General features: G+C 38.4%; 1 long non-coding RNA gene and 1 pseudogene across 1 annotated transcript; both read right to left on the bottom strand.

The window, feature by feature from the left end:
• The window catches only part of LOC145652840 (NACHT, LRR and PYD domains-containing protein 12-like), a 362627-nt pseudogene that overhangs the window by 40667 nt on the left and 297256 nt on the right, over positions 1-24704 (bottom strand).
• LOC145652784 (uncharacterized) lies at positions 1931-5047 on the bottom strand. The gene is made up of 3 exons (XR_014119029.1): positions 4984-5047; positions 4283-4416; positions 1931-2035 (listed from the first exon to the last, which is right to left on the bottom strand). It is a non-coding gene; the product is annotated as an uncharacterized LOC145652784 (long non-coding RNA).

Raw genomic sequence — 24704 nt, 5'->3', positions numbered from 1 at the left:
CCAGGATGGCCAGGCTGCCTCTACTTCCCCTGGAGCCAAAGAAACATCTGTCGTGAAGATTTATTTCTCTCTGTTGTTAACAGGGAGAAGGAACTGTGGGCTTGACCAGTTGGGACAACAGACAGGTGAGCATAGGGGACCTCGCATCAATGGTTTAAAAAAAATGACTTCTTTTGACATTTATTTCACCATCGAATACTAGAGTATTGAGTATTGAGTCAGATTTGTTTTATTTGTCTGTTGTTTCTCAGCACCTGCAGCAGTGCATGTTAAATGAACGGACTTCACCTGCTCTGTAGATGACCACGGTCAGTTGCCTTACAGCCTTTGTAAGCAACAGAAACCTTCAGGGCCATGTTTGCACATTTGCTCTCCAACCTGAGATTGTCTGACATCCAGCATTCCTGACACTTATTACTTCCTGAGGAAAAAAAAATATTTAAATAAATGCAATTTTAAATGTATGCAGAGATGTTTTTCTGTGATATTTCTGTTTCAGTTATCTTGAGTGTGTGTAAAAATGGGTGTACGTTTGTTATCTTTCTTCACAACTGCTTCCTCTCCAACATACATATACTTTTGTTCTTCTTTCTACTGGACAAATACAACACACATTACATTTACTTTGACTTAAAGCACAAAGTTACACATCTGACTCTTGGTCTCTTCTGATTCAGCAAACACCAGTTCTCTCTCTCTGAACTGGCCTATAGCACTATTGAGAAGGAGGCCCTTGCGCTCCTCCTAGTGTTACAACATTTTGAGGTGTACCTTGGTGGTCTTCCGGGCCCCATTACCATATACACTGATCACAATCCGCTCGTGTTCTTGCAGAATATGGCTAATGCCAATCAACGCTTAATGCGTTGGTCTCTGATTAAACAAGTGTTTAATATTGACATCAAACATAAAAAGGGTTCAGAAAATGTAGTGGCAGATGCTCTTTCCAGATGTTGAAGTTTTGGGCATGTTTTGTTGTTTGTGTATGGGGAGGGGTGTTACGGAAAGGTGTGTGTGTGTGTGTGTGTGTGTGTGTGTGTGTGTGTGTGTGTGTGTGTGTGTGTGTGTGTGTGTGTGTGTGTGTGTGTGTGTGTGTGTATGTGTATGTGTTCTAGATCCACTGCCAGGATTTCCAACATTTTTGAGTCTATGTACTAAAATGATGTGATCTATATTGTCAAATGCTGCACTCAGATCAAGTAATACAAGCAAAGAGACATAATCCTGGTCAAAAGCCAACAACAGGTTATTAACTACTTTAATTATTGCTGTCTCTGTACTATGATTAGGCCTAAACACTGACTGAAAGCCTACATTTTTAGTAAAGGTTCAGTTACTTCGGGTAGGATTTCCTTATGAAACGTGTGAGAGCAGAATATTTCTTAGTAGATGTGCAATTGTACTAAAAAGAAATATAGCATTATTTTAGTTATTTTCTATGAGGTTTGAGAGATAAGATGTTGGAGTGTTAATAAGTGCTATTCTATGGAAGGCTCTCCTTCCATGCAAGCTGGAAGACTACAAGCTTAGTGTGGCACCATTTATGTTCTATTTTTCGAGTGTTGTACAAATTTTTGCCCCTATTTTTTTTTTAATTATTATTCTTAAGTGGATCAACAGCAAAACTGGCCTAAGATCAGTGAAACAATGTTGAACTTTTTCTTTAGAGATGCATTTGAGATGTGGTACATTAATTTGTCCACCAGAGGGAGATGTATTACTGTAGATGTTTTAAAGGGCCAAAGTGTCAATAAATGTTATCAACTTGAGTACAAGAGATTATAGTGTATATATAAAGTAAAGTATATATAAATACATTAAATACACTAACACCAATAATACATTATTAATAATATTAACACTGCTAACATTATCGGAATAAAAAGTGATGTGTAAATATTTCCATCTTTCTATATTTTGGTGAGTTACTGTACAACTTTCTTACAGGAAGTTGGTAGGTCTGGATGGGTTCTCCATCTTGGTCATAAGTAAATGTTCCAAGAGGTTTTCCTTCCTCGTTTTCATGTGTCAGTGCCTGGAAGAGCAGGAGTGTATAAAAATGATGAGTGCGGATGAGTCTCTGGCGAACGAGCTGAATACATTCTTTGCTCGCTTCGAGGCTACATCTAGCAGCGCTAATGGTAGCAGCACAAATGCTAACGGCGCTAGTGCTAACAGCGCCAATGCTAACAGCGCTAATGCTAACGGCGCTAGTGCTAACAGCGCTAGTGCTAACAGCGCCAATGCTAACAGCGCTAATGCCAACGGCGCTAGTGATAATGGCACTATCGGCGCAGCCAATGGCACATGCGCGGGGCCCACTATAGAACAGCGCCCTCTCATCATCACGGAGAGTGACGTGAGGAGAGTGTTTAAAAGGGTGAATACCAGGAAGGCGATGGGACCAGACGGTATCTGCGGGAGGGTCCTCAAAGCCTGCGCAGATCAGCTAGCCCCGGTATTCACCGACATCTTCAATCTCTCCCTGACGCTCAGTATTGTCCCGTCCAGCTTCAAGCGGTCCACCATCGTCCCCGTCCCGAAGAAACCTTGACCCTCCTCCGACCTCAATGACTACCGCCCTGTCGCCCTCACATCAGTCGTGATGAAGTGCTTTGAAAAGCTAGTCAGAGACTTCATCACATCTTCATTGCCAGCCTCCATGGACCCACTGCAGTTTGCATATCGCCACAACCGCTCCACTGACGATGCGATTGCACATCTGCTCCACACTACACTGACTCACCTGGACGAAGGGAGGGGAAATTATGTTAAAATGCTATTTGTCGACTACAGTTCAGCATTCAACACTATCATCCCCTCCCTACTCACTACTAAGTTGGGAGATCTAGGACTGCATACATCCCTGTGCGACTGGATCTCCAACTTCCTAACAGACAGACCACAATCAGTACGGGTGGGCAACTGCTCCTCAACCACCCTCACCCTCAGCACTGGAGCTCCTCAGGGTTGTGTCCTAAGCCCCCTGCTCTACTCACTGTACACCTACGACTGCACAGCCACTTCCAGCTCTAACATCATTGTCAAGTTTGCTGACGACACCGTTGTCGTGGGTCAGATCTCGGACAACGACGAGAGGGCCTACCTGGAGGAGATTAAACACCTGGAAAACTGGTGCCAGGAAAATAATCTCCTCCTAAACGTCAGTAAGACAAAGGAGCTGATCGTGGATTGCAGCAAGAAGCAGGAGCGGCACTACCAACCTGTGAGGATCAGTGGGACCACGGTGGAGAGAGTAGATAGTTTCAGGTACCTTGGTGTTCACATCTCGCAGGACCTGTCCTGGTCCCGCCATACCAGCTCCCTGGCAAAGAAGGCTCGTCAGCGTCTTTACCACCTCAGACGCCTAAGGGACTTCAGACTGCCCTCCAAGGTACTGTGGAACTTCTACACCTGCACTATCGAGAGCATCCTCACAGGGAACATCACAGTCTGGTTTGGGAATAGCACCAAGCAGGACAGACAAGCACTCCAAAGGGTAGTGCGTTCAGCAGAGCGCATCACTCACTCGGAACTTCCTGACCTGCAGACCATCTACTACAAGCGGTGCCAGACCAAGGCCAGGAAAATTGTGAAGGACCCCACCCATCCCAACAATACACTCTTCTCTCTGTTGAGGTCAGGGAGGCGCTTCCGCTCCCTGAAGACCAAGACAGAGAGGCTGAAGAGGAGCTTCTTCCCACAGGCCATTCGGGCCCTGAATCAGGGAAACTGATAAACTGTGGGGACCACCACCACCACCATGTAACATGACTGTATATCTGTACATCTGTATATATAGATTTAGATTTATACTCAATTACCCTGTTACACAACAACTGTAGATATGCTATTATACAAAATGGATCTGTACATTGTGTACATATATACCCAACCATATACATTGTACATTGTGTATATAATCATAATATACATATATTGTACATACATTGTTAATATATTTTTGTACATACATAGAATATATATATTTATCTGCATATATATATATTTTTCTCTATGTACCCCTGTTTCTCTTGCTCAGTTTAGACAGAGCACTCTCCACCATTTCACTGCGTGTTATACTGTGTATGACTATGTATGTGACGAATAAACCGAACTTGAACTTGAACTTGAACTTGAAATGTGAAAACATTACACCCTGGAACCCCTTAAAAAGGAGCAGCTCTATCACGAGATTACAGGGCAACTTATTAATTAAATAATTTGGTGTTGTGTGTGTGTGTGCGGGTGTGTGTGTGTGTGTGTGTTTTTCACGACTCACATGAACGGTGAAGTCCTTTGGAGCAATGTTGATGTGTCCAGTGGATGACAAGTTATGAGGGATGTGTTCCAAGGTAATGTGAGTAATCTTTGGGGACCACGGAATGCCCAACACTTAACAGGGTAGGCCCCAGGCTGCAGAGAGAGAGAGAGAGAGAGAGAGAGAGAGAGAGAGAGAGAGAGAGAGAGAGAGAGAGAGAGAGAGAGAGAGAGAGAGAGAGAGAGAGAGAGAGAGAAGAATTTTGAAACAGTGGGTTTATTACCAGTATTAACAGTTTATGTTCTAGCACATAGGAGGCATCCAATAAACGTGTATGGTTTCATTCCTGCATTTACTCTTCAGCCAGTGAGAGTACTCACATCCAGAGGGGCTCGGACAGGTGTGTGAACGTGTGTGGAATCAATCAGTGACTAAGGAGAACCAGTCCCGTGCTCCAGTAAAAAAAAAATAACACACCCATCACTAAAGTCCCTGTCAACTACACATGTCACTAACATGCCAGTTATCAAAACATTTCTTACCAATATATCTGCTGTCATTTCCTAACTGCTACCAGCAGACCTGTCAGCTTACACTGCATCGTTACATGTGCGTTTCTGTCATTGTGTCTTTTGTGTATTGAGTACAAATGTTTTTTTACCCACACAGGAGCTCGGACATGAGATGATTTGATATGTAGTGACTCAGAAATGCAGACTCACCGAAAAGCAGCAAGAGGAGGAAGAGGAAGATAGCCTTCCTCCCATATGCAGTGTGTCTGTGGAGAGACAGAGGGAGAACATAGCAATGCAGAGTACAATACAGAGTATATGCACAAACACAAACTTAACTGCTGAGCAGAAAAACATCAAGCAGAGAGATTCCAGAGGTCAGGCTGTGCCATGCTGTTCCCAGCCACCAGTAGAGCAATGCAAAGGCATGAGCTAAACAAACAAACAATACATCATTAAAACAAGTGATAATGATGCTTTGTCCGTAGTAAACACAGAATGCAGCAGAAAGTAAACATTTTATGAAAACATGGGACATGTTGATTCTACTGCAGTACTAATTTACTACTGCTTTAGTATTTTTTTAGTATAACTATAGTATAGTTTTAGAATAGCTTTAATATAGCATTAATGCCACTTTAACACTGCTTTAGTAACAGTTCAATGAAGTACAATGAAGCAAATTCAATTGGACCGGGGGAGTTGGAGATGGAATTTAAGTATTTGGTGCATATAAGGTCTATGATGAGTATTAAGTAAATGAATTGATGTATTGACAATATGCTTAAAAAGTTTATTACAGCAATACTAATTTAGTACATACATGCCTATAATACATACAGACTTTCATAAATGTGTGTGTGTGTGTGTGTAAGAAAAAACAATGATTATAGCTTGTCATGAACTGGTTATAAACAGTTGAATATGACATCAGCACTGACCTGTAAATTCATCCTGCCTGATGAGCTCACTGGTGTATGGGCCATGTGATTGGGTAAGGCTGCCAGCATGGCTTCAGGTGTTCAGGTGCCTTCCTCTGGAGAGAAACAGAGACAGAAACAGAGAAAGAGGAAGAGACAGTGAAAGAGAGGCTGATGTACACCAAATACACATGCACTCTTACACATATGTACACACATGTATGCACACACACCTGAAGGACGTCTCTTTGTAAGAGATGGGTCGAGTAGATCCATTAGAACAGGTTCCTGCAGTGTCGTTATCGTGGCGTTAGTACCAACTTGTTAGTAAATGTACACTGCGCCTTGACATCTCTGCGTGTCAATTAATCAGTGAGTCAATGGGTCATTTAAAAGGATCTAATGTTCTCATTTATTCATATATGCTTTCAAGGAATATAGGCATGAAGTTCCATCTGAATGTTACATTAATGAATAGGACATACACTAAAATTTACTTACTAAATACTTCAATGTTATTTAAATAACATGGGACTCAGACTCTTTCTATAGTCTTTTGCTGCGATTCATGAATGGCTTCTCTGCGGGTTGACCAAGTGTTGTTTTCCTAGATAATAATCTAGTCCTGGACTAATGCGGAACTAAATTGCAGTGTCATCTCTGAAGCACATCCCTAATGGACAAGGCTGTAATGGACAAAGTGACAATAAATAATACATGCAAATAACAGAGAATCAAAAGGCATCAGCTAAATGCCATTAATGTAAATAATTAGCCTTTGTGGTTGAATATATTTGTTGATATTCTATGTGTCCTGCTTATAGTGTTGTAATTTACCTCTTTGTGTCATTTTCTTAGAACATACATAAAACAACATACCCAAGCAACTGCATATCAAGTATGGTCATCGAACCTGTACCTGTACATAAATCAAACAATAAATATCTGTAAGGCTCGGTGCAGGCCGATGGCCCTCCGGCCACCAGAGGGAGGCCTCGACTTAGTCATACCACTAATCAGACTTAACGCCCAACAGCTGGGCTAGGCCTATATAAGCTCAGTGACCTAGTCACTCAGTGCTGGGTCTTTGCCAAAGTTCTGAGCAAAGCTCCTAGCTGCTACCTTCAGGTAGTGAGGTCTGTGAGCCCTTGTGATACACCTCACTTCTGTGCTGCAACGGTGTCTGTGTTTTTACACATCCCTTCCCATCTCCAGTTTTCCCCCTCTAATCTGTCTCCCTTCCAAGGCTCCCCTTAGCCATCAGATTACTGATGTTATATATATATAATGTGTATAGTGTAGGAAGATATGCTGCTGCATGAAAGTACACATTGCTGGTATGTATACTTTGAATGGATATTGCATCAACACTATTAAAAATATGTTAAAGTAGCATAATAAGCACGGCTCAAAATGATTTTCCTATAGAGTGCATCTCAGAGGTTTATCATACAGCTTGAAGGCACTTGGTTATCAGATCAAATTTGAAAAAACTCTACTGTGCCAGTTTTTTAAAAAAAATCTATTTATATTGAAGTCCTACTTTTAATGGGGTTTAAATGCTCACTCATACAGAGAACGTATGATTACTATATCTATGAATTTTCCCATAATGCCAAATCAGTTCCACTACCACCAAAGAGTGACAGCCTTTGACTTTCACAGCTGTAAGATTTGGCAATTTCTACTGTACTATTTTTTTTCTTTTTTTCTTTTTTCAAAAACCAGTATTAAAATACTAATGTGGTTAATGGGGCTTAGAGACAGTTATCTATAAATTACTTATTTTAAGTAATGTGGTCATTTACATAATGTTCTATAGGTCTATGCAGTCTTTAAAATCAGCTTTGGGTAATTATGTTTGGTGTCATTTGTGACTTTGTAAAACATAACTCATTACATAGCTGATAAAGTTTTTCTTTCCCTGATTATCAACCAGCAGAAGAGAACTGGTGTTTGCTGAATCAGAAGAGACCAAGAGTCAGATGTGTAACTTTGTGCTTTAAGTCAAAGTAAATGTAATGTGTGTTGTATTTGTCCAGTAGAAAGAAGAACACAAGTATATGTATGTTTGAGAGGAAGCAGTTGTGAAGAAAGATAACAAACGTACACCCATTTTTAAACACACTCAAGATAACTGAAAAAGAAATATCACAGAAAAACATCTCTGCATACATTTAAAATTGCATTTATTTAAAGATTTTATTTATTTTTTTTCTCAGGAAGTAATAAGTGTCAGGAATTCTGGATGTCAGACAATCTCAGGTGGGAGAGCAAAGGTGCAAACATGGCCCTGAAGGTTTCTGTTGCTTACAAAGGCTGTAAGGCAACTGACTGTGGTCATCTACAGAGCAGGTGAAGTCCATTCATTTCACATGCACTGGAGCAGGTGCTGAGACACAACAGACAAATAAAACAAATCTGACTCAATACTCAATACTTTAGTATTCGATGGTGAAATAAATGTCAAAAGAAGTCATTTTTTTTAACCCATTGATGCGAGGTCCCCTATGCTCACCTGTCTGTTGTCCCAACTGGTCAAGCCCACAGTTCCTTCTCCCTGTTAACAACAGAGAGAAATAAATCTTCACGACAGCTGTTTCTTTGGCTCCAGGGGAAGTAGAGGCAGCCTGGCCATCCTGGCACTTGTCCTGCCTCTTGTTTTTATCCTCAGTCTTGCATGGCCGGGGCACACGGTTGCGACGTGGCACCAGGGAGGGGGCAGGCGGAGCTGGGCGCGCAGCTCTGCTCTCTATCTTATGTAAGGTCGCCCTCCTGATGAGCAGCGGTTTGTGGCAGCTCAGGTCATACTGGTGCTGGGAAGCTTCGACCTTGGAGGCACACTGACGGGCTGACGTTAGCCTCTCCAGGTCCTGGTAGAGGACCTCACTCACTTCTGGCCTGGTGTAAAATGTGGAGTTCACCTCACTGTGCTTGTCCTGCACCTTTCCTGGGACTTCCCTGACATGTTTGTGGGGGACATGCAGGGTCACAGCAGGCTTTGGGCTTTTTTGTTTGAGAGCAGCCAGCTTTGGGTGGAGGGCGGGTAGCCTTGAGATGGATGGAGCTGGTGGAGTGTGATCAGCCTTCACACTCACAGCACTGCTCTTGGTGTGTGGCTCTACAACCAGAGAAGGGAACCGAGATTTGCTGCATCGCTGACCTTCATCCAGGAGTCTGCCTATTGACTTTCCACCATTATTTCCATCGGTGGCCTTCAGCAGTGCCGCTAATGTTGTGCCCGTGCCAGATTTTCTCAGGTTTTGAGAGACTTGAGGTTTATATGGCTTCCTCTGGGGGACTCCAGAAATTTCTGGGAAATAGTGGCTGCTTCCTCCTCTTTGCGAATTAACAAAATGAAAAGGAGAAATATTTGGGTTGGCCATTGCCTCTGTAGGGCTTTTTTGTGGAGCTGGGATGGTCTTCACATCAGGGAAGAAGTTCTTGTTTGTACTTCCTGTTCCCCTCATGATGATCTCACTGGGGAAAACCAGAAAATATATTAAATCTTTTAATACTTTACAGATAAATATTAAATTATACCTCTATAAACTGTGTGTGTTTCGTTCGATGTCGGTCATCGTACATGTGTACACGTTCGTGTTAGTGTTATTGTTCATTGTTTACTGGTTGTACTCGTTGTGTGTGTTTCTGCCTGTCCCTATATTCAATAGTTTGTTACATATGAGTGCAGTTACCGTTGATTACTAATCTTTCGTGTCTAATAAATGTTTGTCTGGGACGAGAGAGGTCTGTGAGTTCTGCTCCTTGCCCTGCAGGACTCGGGCCATGACACTTTTCTTAATCTATTCAATATTCTCTTAAAATGATCAGCACACAAGTAACAATTTTAATTTGTTCACGGACATATGCGTAAATTATGATGGGGATGCTACATGTCACTACGGTTGAAAATGAGATTGTAACATTCCTAAATGGCTATTTTTATCCACACCACTTTTTGAAAGTAAAAATGTTAATGTTTCATCTACAAGCAATCTTTCCTTCATTTATTAGTTAATTTAAGTAACACGCATGTTTTAGTCACCGTGTTTCTAATGACAGAATCTGAAAACGTTCATGATTATAATCTGAAAACTCCTATAATTTCACACAATGTCAAAACGCAGCGCAACTGATATTTCGTGAAACGAAAATTAATTTTAATCAAAATACAAAAGTTGTATTACAAATATATCTTAAACTACATTGCTGATACTTTTTGATACCGACAAGTATACAAACGCCATAAATGTGGATGTTCTTCCTTTTAGACCAAGCGCTGATTTAAGTGAACGCACGTGCCATCGATGATAAAAGGGTTGCGAATTTAAGGGAAATCAGAAACGAATCCAAAACCCAGCACTTTTCAAGAGAAATAATACGCTTTGTATATAAACACACGACGTCTCAATCTAAATAACACATGGAAATTATTTCCTTTGTGCATTCTTTTCATATAGACGTTTCCCAGTTTGCCTTAAAGAGGATAGTTAGGCCTACCTTTGATATCGGAGAAATCTATAACTGACAATAATCCAATTTATCCACAGGAAAATGTGAAATAACAATTGTTGAATATCCTTGTAGTTCGTAGTTTGATTTGTCCAGTGTGCGCACTCTGTCAAAATGGTAACCATGACGCCAGTTAAGCCTTTTTCTGTGACGTCACAAACACCAGGTGTGACGACATAAACACGGCTGTCTCGTTTTAGCATTACTAAAATGTACTACTGGGCTGTGTATTACTGGACCTTTTGATTGATAGTTAGTGTAAGTTAAAATATCTTATTTCCTCTCAAGCGCAGACGTTGCTTCGGCAAAAAGCTCCGGTGTTCTGTCCATTAATATATTAGGCCTATCCAGCTATGCAACTGTTCATCTTATTTGTTTTTGATGCATTTTTTCAATGTATAAACCATTCACATATACACGGTAAATGTGTATAAAATTTCTTGTATTTCTAATATTAATTGAATGTTTTGCCCCCTCAGTCCCTTAACAATATCACATCATTCGAGCTCTGTTCACTTTTTTATGTGGCGCATTATAAGAACCCACATGTAAATCTCCCCATGCTGACAAACCTGCAAGTAACATATTTTCTTCCTCATCTCCCTGATACTTTTTGTTTCTTTGGCTAAAGCAATGTCTTCATTAAGGCCCATTTCATGTGAACTTGTTTCTTTCTTTTTTTTAATTAAATCTGGCAGACAACCTTAATAATCATGGCTTTTACACTTTGACCAGGTGGTTAAATTCACTAGGTTAGCTAGCTACCCTGAATCATCAAGAATTGATTTAGCAAACAATCAGGATAGATTTTCATTTTGTTTTGATTCAAACATGTCAAGACAAAATAGCTAAGTAAAGGAAATAGCTAGGTTAGGTAGTTAACCACTCAAAGTAGCTTACTTTAGGTAGATATTGGTCAAAATGCACTCTTAACTAGTTACACTAGCTAGCAGCTGTGATTATGCTGTGATAAACAAATATTGACAATCATAGATTTTAGATTCCTCAAAACAAACTATTCTATATTTTGATGACATCTTTGCATGTTCTGGGTCTTCATTTTTACATATGCAGAGCACTAGTGCAGTGAGGAACAAAGTGCATCAAAAATTCTGGTTGTGCACAAGTAACCGGCTAAGGTTTTAGGATTTGACTTTTAAGACAAACAGAAATTTTGATGCAGACAAGAGAGGCATGTCTTGTTTTTGAGAGGCAAATTCTTGCTCTTTTAGAAAGATTCTTGTATATTATTGGTATTACAGCTTTTTTGATGTACAGCAATAACAAAGACCTATTAATGAATAACCAGCTAGAATTTGCTTTAAAATGTAATTTGCTTTGAATAAGAGCGCCTGCCAAATGCTGTAAAGCTTAAGATCTGTTATTAGAATGTATCCTGGACACTGATGTAAACTATCAAAAAATGTATCGGGATATTCTGCTTTGTTCAGTATTGAAGTGTCTGCAAATTGTTTTTAACGTATTAGTTGCCAAAAAAAATAAATAAACCAAAATAAAAAATGGAAAGACACACTGCAGCATGTAGGAGCATCTTTAATGGGTATGTTATTATTTATTCCAGCTCTGAACCCACATATTTAACCAAGCATGGAAAACTGCATAAAGGAAAGCAAGGCAGAACAGACTGAAAACTGTCAAAATATGCCAACGTTCAGGCAAGCTTTCGAAAGAGAAACTGTCACATACAGTGATACGGTGAGCCAGTGTATAATGCAAGAAAGAGTGAGATAACTGGGATTAACAAATGTCTACAAAAATGAATGTAAAACTTCACATTTGAAGCTTTGAAAAGCTAATACGATTAAAGACAGCTCCATATAGCATGATTTTAACAAAATGAATGATAGAAGGATAGAAAAACAACAGGAACACACGTGTGAAGTGCCGACACCTTGCGTGTTACGTGAAATGGAACTAACAAGTAAAACCAAAACGATCGTGACAAATAGGATAAAGAAACACTTAGTTTTAATAAACAAACAAACACTGAACAAAATCAAAGACAGACAGCAATACCGGGTAAGCATTTACGGGAAAGGCAGCGTAGACGGCAAACACAGAGGGAGAGCACAAATGAGATGTAAACAAACAAAACAGGAGCAAGGAGCTAGGTATATCACAGGTTCTTATCACAAACACAATGAAAGACAAACACACTCTAACCAAAACAAAGCGAAACAAAGACCGACGAGAACTAACCAACAACCAGGTAATATCCTCATATATGTGTTTGGTGACAACCTTACACAGGTAATATCCTCATATATGTGTATGATCACATCCTTACACAGGTAATATCCTCATATTTGTGTATGATCACAACCTTTCACAGGTAATACCCTCATATGATCACAAACTTACACAGATAATATCCTCATATATGTGTATGATCACAACCTTACACAGGTAATATCCTCATATATATGTATGATCACAACCTTACACAGGTAATATCCTCATATATGTGTATGATCACAACCTTTCACAGGTAATACCCTCATATCACAACCTTACACAGGTAATATCCTCATATGTGTATAATCACAACCTTACATAAGTAATATCCTCATATATGTGTATGATCACAACCTTACACAGGTAATATCCTCATATATGTGTATGATCACATCCTTACACAGGTAATATCCTCATATTTGTGTATGATCACAACCTTTCACAGGTAATACCCTCATATGATCACAACCTTACACAGATAATATCCTCATATATGTGTATGAACACAACCTTACACAGGTAATATCCTCATATATGTGTATGATCACAACCTTTCACAGGTAATATCCTCATATATGTGTATGATCACATCATTACACAGGTAATATCCTCATATATGTGTATGATCACAACCTTTCACAGGTAATATCCTCATATATGTGTATGATCACAACCTTTCACAGGTAATATCCTCATATATGTGTATGATCACATCATTACACAGGTAATATCCTCATATATGTGTATGATCACAACCTTTCACAGGTAATACCCTCATATGATCACAACCTTACACAGGTAATATCCTCATATATGTGTATGAACACAACCTTACACAGGTAATATCCTCATATATGAGTTTGATCACAACCTTTCACAGGTAATATCCTCATATATGTGTATGATCACATCATTACACAGGTAATATCCTCATATATGTGTATGATCACAACCTTTCACAGGTAATATCCTCATATGATCACAACCTTACACAGGTAATATCCTCATATATGTGTATGATCACTACCTTACACAGGTAATATCCTCATATATGTGTATAATCACAACCTTTCACAGGTAATATCCTCATATATGTGTATGATCACAACCTTTCACAGGTAATATCCTCATATATGTGTATGATCACATCATTACACAGGTAATATCCTCATATATGTGTATGATCACAACCTTTCACAGGTAATATCCTCATATATGTGTATGATCACATCATTACACAGGTAATATCCTCATATATGTGTATGATCACAACCTTTCACAGGTAATACCCTCATATGATCACAACCTTACACAGGTAATATCCTCATATATGTGTATGAACACAACCTTACACAGGTAATATCCTCATATATGAGTTTGATCACAACCTTTCACAGGTAATATCCTCATATATGTGTATGATCACATCATTACACAGGTAATATCCTCATATATGTGTATGATCACAACCTTTCACAGGTAATATCCTCATATGATCACAACCTTACACAGGTAATATCCTCATATATGTGTATGATCACAACCTTACACAGGTAATATCCTCATATATGTGTATAATCACAACCTTTCACAGGTAATATCCTCATATATGTGTATGATCACAACCTTTCACAGGTAATATCCTCATATATGTGTATGATCACATCATTACACAGGTAATATCCTCATATATGTGTATGATCACATCATTACACAGGTAATATCCTCATATATGTGTATGATCACAACCTTTCACAGGTAATATACTCATGTATGTGTATGATCACAACCTTTCACAGGTAATATCGTCATATATGTGTATGATCACAACCTTACACAGGTAATATCCTCATATATGTGTATGATCACAACCTTACACAGGTAATATCCTCATATATGTGTATAATCACAACCTTTCACAGGTAATATCCTCATATATGTGTATGATCACAACCTTTCACAGGTAATATCCTCATATATGTGTATGATCACATCATTACACAGGTAATATCCTCATATATGTGTATGATCACAACCTTTCACAGGTAATATCCTCATATATGTGTATGATCACAACCTTTCACAGGTAATATCCTCATATATGTGTATGATCACATCATTACACAGGTAATATCCTCATATATGTGTATGATCACAACCTTTCACAGGTAATACCCTCATATGATCACAACCTTACACAGGTAATATCCTCATATATGTGTATGAACACAACCTTACACAGGTAATATCCTCATATATGAGTTTGATCACAACCTTTCACAGGTAATATCCTCATATATGTGTATGATCACATCATTACACAGGTAATATCCTCATATATGTGTATGATCACAACCTTTCACAGGTAATATCCTCATATGATCACAACCTTACACAGGTAATATCCTCATATATGTGTATGATCACTACCTTACACAGGTAATATCCTCATATATGTGTATAATCACAACCTTTCACAGGTAATATCCTCATATATGTGTATGATCACAACCTTTCACAGGTAATATCCTCATATATGTGTATGATCACATCATTACACAGGTAATATCCTCATATATGTGTATGATCACAACCTTTCACAGGTAATATCCTCATATATGTGTATGATCACATCATTACACAGGTAATATCCTCATATATGTGTATGATCACAACCTTTCACAGGTAATACCCTCATATGATCACAACCTTACACAGGTAATATCCTCATATATGTGTATGAACACAACCTTACACAGGTAATATCCTCATATATGAGTTTGATCACAACCTTTCACAGGTAATATCCTCATATATGTGTATGATCACATCATTACACAGGTAATATCCTCATATATGTGTATGATCACAACCTTTCACAGGTAATATCCTCATATGATCACAACCTTACACAGGTAATATCCTCATATATGTGTATGATCACAACCTTACACAGGTAATATCCTCATATATGTGTATAATCACAACCTTTCACAGGTAATATCCTCATATATGTGTATGATCACAACCTTTCACAGGTAATATCCTCATATATGTGTATGATCACATCATTACACAGGTAATATCCTCATATATGTGTATGATCACATCATTACACAGGTAATATCCTCATATATGTGTATGATCACAACCTTTCACAGGTAATATACTCATGTATGTGTATGATCACAACCTTTCACAGGTAATATCGTCATATATGTGTATGATCACAACCTTACACAGGTAATATCCTCATATATGTGTATGATCACAACCTTTCACAGGTAATATCCTCATATATGTGTATAATCACAACCTTTCACAGGTAATATCCTCATATATGTGTATGATCACAACCTTTCACAGGTAATATCCTCATATATGTGTATGATCACAACCTTTCACAGGTAATATCCTCATATATGTGTATGATCACATCATTACACAGGTAATATCCTCATATATGTGTATGATCACAACCTTTCACAGGTAATATCCTCATATATGTGTATGATCACATCATTACACAGGTAATATCCTCATATATGTGTATGATCACAACCTTTCACAGGTAATACCCTCATATGATCACAACCTTACACAGGTAATATCCTCATATATGTGTATGAACACAACCTTACACAGGTAATATCCTCATATATGAGTTTGATCACAACCTTTCACAGGTAATATCCTCATATATGTGTATGATCACATCATTACACAGGTAATATCCTCATATATGTGTATGATCACAACCTTTCACAGGTAATATCCTCATATGATCACAACCTTACACAGGTAATATCCTCATATATGTGTATGATCACAACCTTACACAGGTAATATCCTCATATATGTGTATAATCACAACCTTTCACAGGTAATATCCTCATATATGTGTATGATCACAACCTTTCACAGGTAATATCCTCATATATGTGTATGATCACATCATTACACAGGTAATATCCTCATATATGTGTATGATCACAACCTTTCACAGGTAATATCCTCATATATGTGTATGATCACAACCTTTCACAGGTAATATCCTCATATATGTGTATGATCACATCATTACACAGGTAATATCCTCATATATGTGTATGATCACAACCTTTCACAGGTAATACCCTCATATGATCACAACCTTACACAGGTAATATCCTCATATATGTGTATGAACACAACCTTACACAGGTAATATCCTCATATATGAGTTTGATCACAACCTTTCACAGGTAATATCCTCATATATGTGTATGATCACATCATTACACAGGTAATATCCTCATATATGTGTATGATCACAACCTTTCACAGGTAATATCCTCATATGATCACAACCTTACACAGGTAATATCCTCATATATGTGTATGATCACAACCTTACACAGGTAATATCCTCATATATGTGTATAATCACAACCTTTCACAGGTAATATCCTCATATATGTGTATGAACACAACCTTTCACAGGTAATATCCTCATATATGTGTATGATCACAACCTTTCACAGGTAATACCCTCATATGATCACAACCTTACACAGGTAATATCCTCATATATGTGTATGAACACAACCTTACACAGGTAATATCCTCATATATGAGTTTGATCACAACCTTTCACAGGTAATATCCTCATATATGTGTATGATCACATCATTACACAGGTAATATCCTCATATATGTGTATGATCACAACCTTTCACAGGTAATATCCTCATATGATCACAACCTTACACAGGTAATATCCTCATATATGTGTATGATCACAACCTTACACAGGTAATATCCTCATATATGTGTTTGATCACAACCTTTCACAGGTAATATCCTCAAATATGTGTATGATCACAACCTTACACAGGTAATATCCTCATATATGTGTATGATCACAACCTTTCACAGGTAATACCCTCATATGATCACAACCTTACACAGGTAACATCCTCATATATGTGTATGATCACAACCTTACACAGGTAATATCCTCATATATGTGTATGATCACATCCTTACACAGGTAATATCCTCATATTTGTGTATGATCACAACCTTTCACAGGAAATATACTCATGTATGTGTATGATCACAACCTTTCACAGGTAATATCCTCATATATGTGTATGATCACAACCTTACACAGGTAATATCCTCATATATGTGTATGATCACAACCTTACACAGGTAATATCCTCATGTATGTGTAGGATCACAACCTTTCACAGGTAATATCCTCATATATGTGTATGATCACAACCTTTCACAGGTAATATCCTCATGTATGTGTATGATCACAACCTTTCACAGGTAATATCCTCATATATGTGTATGATCACATCATTACACAGGTAATATCCTCATATATGTGTATGATCACAACCTTTCACAGGTAATACCCTCATATGATCACAACCTTACACAGGTAATATCCTCATGAGATCCTGATGACACGTGAAAACCTTCTTTGCTGTCTTTGTTTACCAGATCCTTTTTTTTCTCAGACTCCTTCCTGTTTACAGATGTTGCTTGGTTTCTGTATTTATTAGATGCTACATTATTAGGAAAAATACGTTCCACTCAAGGTTATAGTTGATGTCTCAGGATGATGTGATGTCTCAGATTAGAAGTCTAAAGAGTCCATAAACCCAGACCAGCACAGCAGTGGCCCCTCCTAGTGTGAAGAGGGTGCTCCACCCCCAAACATCCAGGCCCCACCCTCCAGCACCCGAGCTCCACCCTCCTGCAGACCCAGATTTACAGCGTGCCAAACCCACCAGAAAGCACAAAGAGCACCTCACACCATCAGCAGAACCAAGTACAAGGAAACTGCAACCTCAACTAATTCCACTCACTGCCTACAGTTCCCAAAAACACTTGCAAGTCTCTGAAAATACCAGTTTATACAAGAAGGGATTAACAGAGATTATATTATATGCACAAGAAGAGGGTGGGGGCTCATGATAATGAAATGGCTACATCTGGTCAGAGCAGTTAATGGAACAATCTTCAACTCAAAAAATACAATAAATAAAAATGTATTAGTTTGTAATAATGTGCAAATTCTTAGTCATTGCTTGGATTTATTGTGTTAAATGAAGAGCAATGCAACATTATTCAGTGTGACAAGCAATAAGCAAAAAGCAATTTGCTTATTCCTGCTGGGTCTTTCATTCATAAAGTCTTAATTCTGAATGTGTTAGATGATGTCAATGTTACCTAATCATGTAGAGCTAGGCGTGTTACAATAGAAAAGCTGAATATAAGTGTGAAGGGAACTCAAGTGATTGGGACTAAACAGCTGTGTAGCCTTAAGAAAACCACTTATCAGTGAGGCTAACTGGCAAAAATAGCTTCAATTTGGTAGGGAGCATAAAGATCGGACTCTGGAGCAATGGAAGAAGGTAATGTGGTCTGATGAGTCCACATTTACCCTCTTCCAGAGTGATGGACGCATCAGGGTAAGAAGAGAGGCGGCTGAAGTGATGCACCCATCATGCCTAGTGCTTACTGTACAAACCTGTGGGGGCAATGCTATGATCTGGGGTTGCTACCGTTGGTCAGGTCTAGGTTCAGCAATGTTATGTGCCCAAAGAATAAGGTCAGCTGACTACCTGAATATACTGAACGACCAGGGTATTCCATCAATGGATTTTTTCTTACCTGACGGCACGGACAATTCCAGGATTCGTCGGGCTCAAATTGTGAGACAGTGGTTCAGGGAGCATGAGACATCATTTTCACACATGGATTGGCCACCACAGAGTCCAGACCTGAACCCCACTGAGAATCTTTGGGATGTGCTGGAGAAGACTTTGTGCAGTAGTCCAAATCTCCCATCATCTATACAAGATCTTGGGGAAAAATTAATGCAACTCTGGCCAGAAATAAATGTTGTGACATTGCAGAAGCTTGTGGAAACAATGCCACAGTGAATGCATGCCATAATCAAAGCTAAAGGCGGTCCAACGAAATTTTAGAGTGTGTGACCTTTTTTTTGGCCAGGCACTGTATATGCCCAGCAGTGCTCCTCTGCCTTGTGGTGTGTGATATTTGTGGACAGAAAGAGGGGAGAGGCTCCTAGCTTTATAAAGCCTGTGGTTTGCATTAATGAACACCTGGGTCATCGCCTGTTGTTTCTGCATGCTGAGGTCAGTATGACCTCATAAGTGAAAAGGTATTAGGATGAGAACAAGCATAGTGCCCTACAGGCATATGTTTGTGTGCACATGTGTAGATGTTAGTGACATGTTTACATTCATATTGTTCACATAATGTTTAATAGTGGTGTCTCCCTGGCAATGTAAACATCCCAGTGTTAGTGAGAGATGGCTCAGACATTGGGCTAAACCACACTGATCCTGCTTGCTGCGTGAGAGAAACAGCTGGCAGGATCAGTGAGGTTTAGCTCCATGTTTGAGCCATCTGACTCTGACCAAGAGTCTCTTCAACAGGAAAATGGACCCCAATAAAATCTTATCGATGACAAAATAGTGTGTCCAAAACTCCAGCTGGTTGAGCTAAGATTCACTCAGTTTTAAAGAGGCTGAATTATGTGTACTCTTAATTAAAATGGGTGGTGTTCTCTTAATTAAAGTGGGTTGTGTACTCTTAATAATCCCTTAGATCAATGCTGGTTGTGGAAGCTTTTGAAGCTGACTCAGGGGCGCCGTCAGGGATTTTGGTCCCCATGAAAAGATATGACACTGGGCTCCACCTTCCCATCATCCCAGGCCACACCCACCCTGAAAATGTAGCATTGTGCATGTAGTGGAATTCACTATTTGATGTAAGACTGAAATCATCTATAAGAAAAGTGCTAAAGACCATATTTTACAGTTTATGGAAGCTTTCTAGTCTTTTAAAAACAGAGATCTTTTCCAACACTAATGAATTTATTTCTCATGGGAACAATCCAGTGTGATCTGCCTTAGACTTATACAGAGGCCTTGAAACCACCTGCATCAGAGCCTCTGTTTTGCACATATAGACTCAAAAAGGTCTCTGACCTTAAGATACCCCAGAAACATTATTCATCTTTATGCTTTCAGACAGTCTTGCACCACTCTGCACGTGTGACAGGGAGCTTCAAAGCCTATTTTAATTAGATCACAGATCGCCTCATGAAAATGAGTGAATTCTGTTCACCAATATGGACGTAGCCAGCCCTCTATCCCAGTAAACCTGTCTCTTGTCTGTCATTATTCAAATCTTTAACCCTACACACCGCCTCCCATCATCCAGCGCTGGCGGTGGTTCAAACGGTCCCCATGGCAACCGCTCCACTCCAACTGTTGCTCTTACAGGCACTTGGCTAAACAACAACTGCAGCCAACAGAGCCCTTTTCCAAATCCTCCTTATTCCTTATTCATCCAATTTATGTCACTTAGTCAGCCGATACAATTTAACATGTATTAAGTCTAGCGATTTCCGACACGCCACACCTGCAGAGTTTCTATATATTTTCTCAAGCCAAAAATGCATTTGCACTCCCTGCATCTCATTTAACAAATTGCTATCCATGTGATTATTTTAGTCGCAAATCTATTCACTTGATTCTAAGTTATTTTGTTAGATTTAACTGCTTATTGATTATTGAATATTGATTTAGCCAGAACTTACTTGGGTAAATTAGATATTCAGTGTTCCAAAAATACTATTAACCGCCACTCGCTCTGGTTAAATTTCTTATCCTGTATATTTTAACTTTACTCTTCTCCTATTGCTGCTATTTTAAAATGTCCATCATATGTATGCTCGCTACTGCTTTAACTGTTACCAGTTTTATATACGATACCCCTATCATTTACTTTATATTTATTACTAAAACAATGTCTATATGTTTTGCATGCACGCATTTTATAATGAGATATTATTAATGACGTTTAGACAGATCTGTCTGCATATCCATTCACTTGCTTTGTTAAACGACCAAACCAAAATAATCTTAATTATAACCCAGAAAAAACTGTTATGCTGGTATGCGTCGTACAATACGTCATTGTTGGTAATCTGTTAACTCGCGATGGCCACATCAACACAAACACAGTTTTTACAGACAAAACATTTAACACTTTTCTCTTAGTGCTGCTTTACTCACGAGATCTACTATTCTTCTCTTTATTCTTTTAATCTCTTTATTCTCTTTTTATTCTTTTATTATTTTATTCTCTTTATTCTCTTTTATTCTTTTATTCTCTTTATTCTGCACATTTTCTTTACTTCACTAGTTGTGGTCACATTTATACAGAAACAACTGGAACAAACATACCTGTTAACATTCATCTCTTCAGCGCTTTTTTTCTCTGGAGCTCTATTTATTTCTCTTTATTCTCTTTATTCACTGCACATTTTTCTTTACTTTATCTTTCTTTATTCAACTGTTTTTTTTTCACTATTTCCCTTTACAGTAAGTTTTTGTGAAACTATTTTCACTTTTACCGGTTGATTTTCTAACTGTTACTCCATTTTTTGTTATTTTATATTTTTAGCAAACAATTCTCACTCCTTCAATTCCCAGTCTGCACCCTTAAGACCCCCAAAACCTGACTACAAAGCTCTGTGGACCAGGTCTGAATACCACCTATGCAGAATAATTTAACAGGGATTTAAGTACCTTTGGTAGTGCGCGTGTGGATTCAGACCCACAGAACAGTGCAGCTTTGGGTTGTCCGTCAGCTGGTGCTTTGTCCTGCTGACGGCGTGGGTCCGTTGCCAGTCAATCCAATTGATCCCTGTGGTACAGCCACCAATTAATGGTGTTCATAGATTTTCCTAAATTCAATGTTACAAACGAGGCATTGTCCGGAGAATGTCTAACAGTGTCAGGTGGGCATGACCTTTATATATTTTCTTCAAGGACACTTACATAACCATTTAAATTTTTTTATTGTAACGAATCTGCTGGCCTGAGTGCTGATGGGCGTGGAGCAGGATTCACAGATTCTCTCGATGAAGTGACACGTTTATTAACAAAAGACACAAACAACAATAGTGGCACTCATATACAACATGAAGGAAAGACATGACTCATACACGTAACAAAACACAGACTCTAGTAACATTGAACGAAGATTACATACGCATTTTACATTTAACAGCAGACTAACAATGACCAACACAGTACACACACTATCAGAGATTTAAATAGACAAAAGACACAAGACATTAAGCCCCATACAGGTGCATACAATTACAAAGGGCGTGGTTACAAACATTAAACCCCCTGCACTCGGCAGGCCGTACCATGTGACTTGTGGGGGGGGGGGGGGGCGTCCCGTGACATTTATAATACTTTTCCAGGTTTACACTATTATGTTCAAATCATACATTATTCAATATATGCAAATTGATATTCAATACTTACACCAACTGGTTCTTGGTATCATTATGTTCAACCTAAACAACTTCTATTTTTTTTAAAAAGGCGATCTTATTTCCTACCGCCAGGTGCCCATATTGCTTCTTCTGGTGATCCTTTTTCATAGCACCAAATGCCCATATTCTTTCTTCCGGTGCTGGGCTGGGATGTCCCATCCTTGAACCAAGGATCCCTCAACTGAGGCCCCTAGAGGCCTGTCAAAGAGGCCTTCTGAGGCTTTATGCTGAAGCCAACCATCCATATTCTTCTGCGTACAATATCATTTTATTACCTCACCCTGCACTGTGAAATACACATCCTTATATTCACAAAAGCACATGCTTTGGCTGGTAAAACATTTCTTATTAACACCAGTCTTGCTTGTCTTCCTAACTGGTTCAGTTCCTTCACTTTTAAGCTTCCCTAGTGTTATTATTACATATTTTAGTTTACTGTATCTAAATCACTACATAAGAGATTGTAGCCTGCACCCAGTAGTAGCAGGGATAAAACACAGACTATTTCTTTGTTGTGGTTTGTGTATATAAACATCTGATTTGTGAAAATGATTTAATTTCTTCTAATTAATAAACTGTTATAGTAGCTATAATCCTGATGTAGTGATGCACAGTGTAGTGACATTTCACATGAGGAAAAAACATCAATAAAGATATTTTTGAATGGATATAACTAAAAATTAATAATACATTTTCTTAAAATTATTACATAAGGATATATATATATATATATATATATATATATATATATATATATATATATATATATATATATATATATATATATATATAATCATAATCGAGAATCATCCATGAGTCTGAAGACATCTAGTTTTAATCACCCAGCTCTACTTATAATAGACAATAAAGGCTGAAGAGACTAACATTCCAGATGTAGTTTTATTTCAACAGTTATTTATTTTAATTACTACGAACAACAACAATGAAAGAGTGAATGTATGATGGTACACAGACTGATGGGTGATAGAGGGGTGGAATATGAACATCGTAGAGAAAATAATGACAGGAGATCATTTTAATGTCAGAGTTGGTCAATGTTTGAATAAGTCTGGAAGTGGATACTTAGCCTGTACATTCACCTCCAGTTTTAAGTGATTTAAGTTTTCAAATGATTTGTACTTGATCACTTTAATACTAGTTATCAGAAATTGTACAAATAGTACAATGATTCAGGAGTCACATTGATGTGAACACTTGGGACATGACAGTCATTCACATCCAGACTTATTTACCCCTCATTTATTTTCTAGTTGAGCTCCTCTAATACAGAAGAACATGTCAAAAAAACCAAAATGACTTTTATTTTGCGGGTTTAGAATGTGTATTTTGATGCTGGAGATTCATTTTCAGTCATGCTCTACATATCCTGATTCACTAGGGTCTTGTCTAATAAATTGAACACTTGAGTATATACATGAAATTACCAAGTAGCTGCACAGCATTTTCTACTAGATGTCCTAGACATCTAAATGCACACAAAGTGATCAGTCACTATACATTGAGTGTGCAATATTCTTTTTGCTAAAACATCACAACAATGCTCAATGTACAATGCACTTATTAAAAGACAATATTAAATTCTTCATTGTTATTATGTTAAATGATTATGCTGGGATAGTGCTGTAATACTGTAAAGAAATAGTATGCTTTCTCATGTATACTTACATTTTGTAGGAGGATTGTGAATATTTTCAGCAGTGAATGGAAATATCCAGTCCTTTGCAATGCAAACATTGAAGCTAATCCATGCTAGAAGCCACTGAACCGTCTCTCAGCTTCCATCTTATAACTGCACCCAAAGAACTCCACATAAACTTCAGCTAAAATAAGCC

The sequence above is a fragment of the Electrophorus electricus genome, chromosome 21 (assembly GCF_041902795.1).
Source record: "Electrophorus electricus isolate QZ-2024a chromosome 21, ASM4190279v1, whole genome shotgun sequence".
Lineage (NCBI taxonomy): Eukaryota > Metazoa > Chordata > Actinopteri > Gymnotiformes > Gymnotidae > Electrophorus > Electrophorus electricus.
The sequence above is the reverse complement of the archived record's forward strand: the minus strand, read 5'-3'. Positions and strand labels throughout refer to the sequence as shown.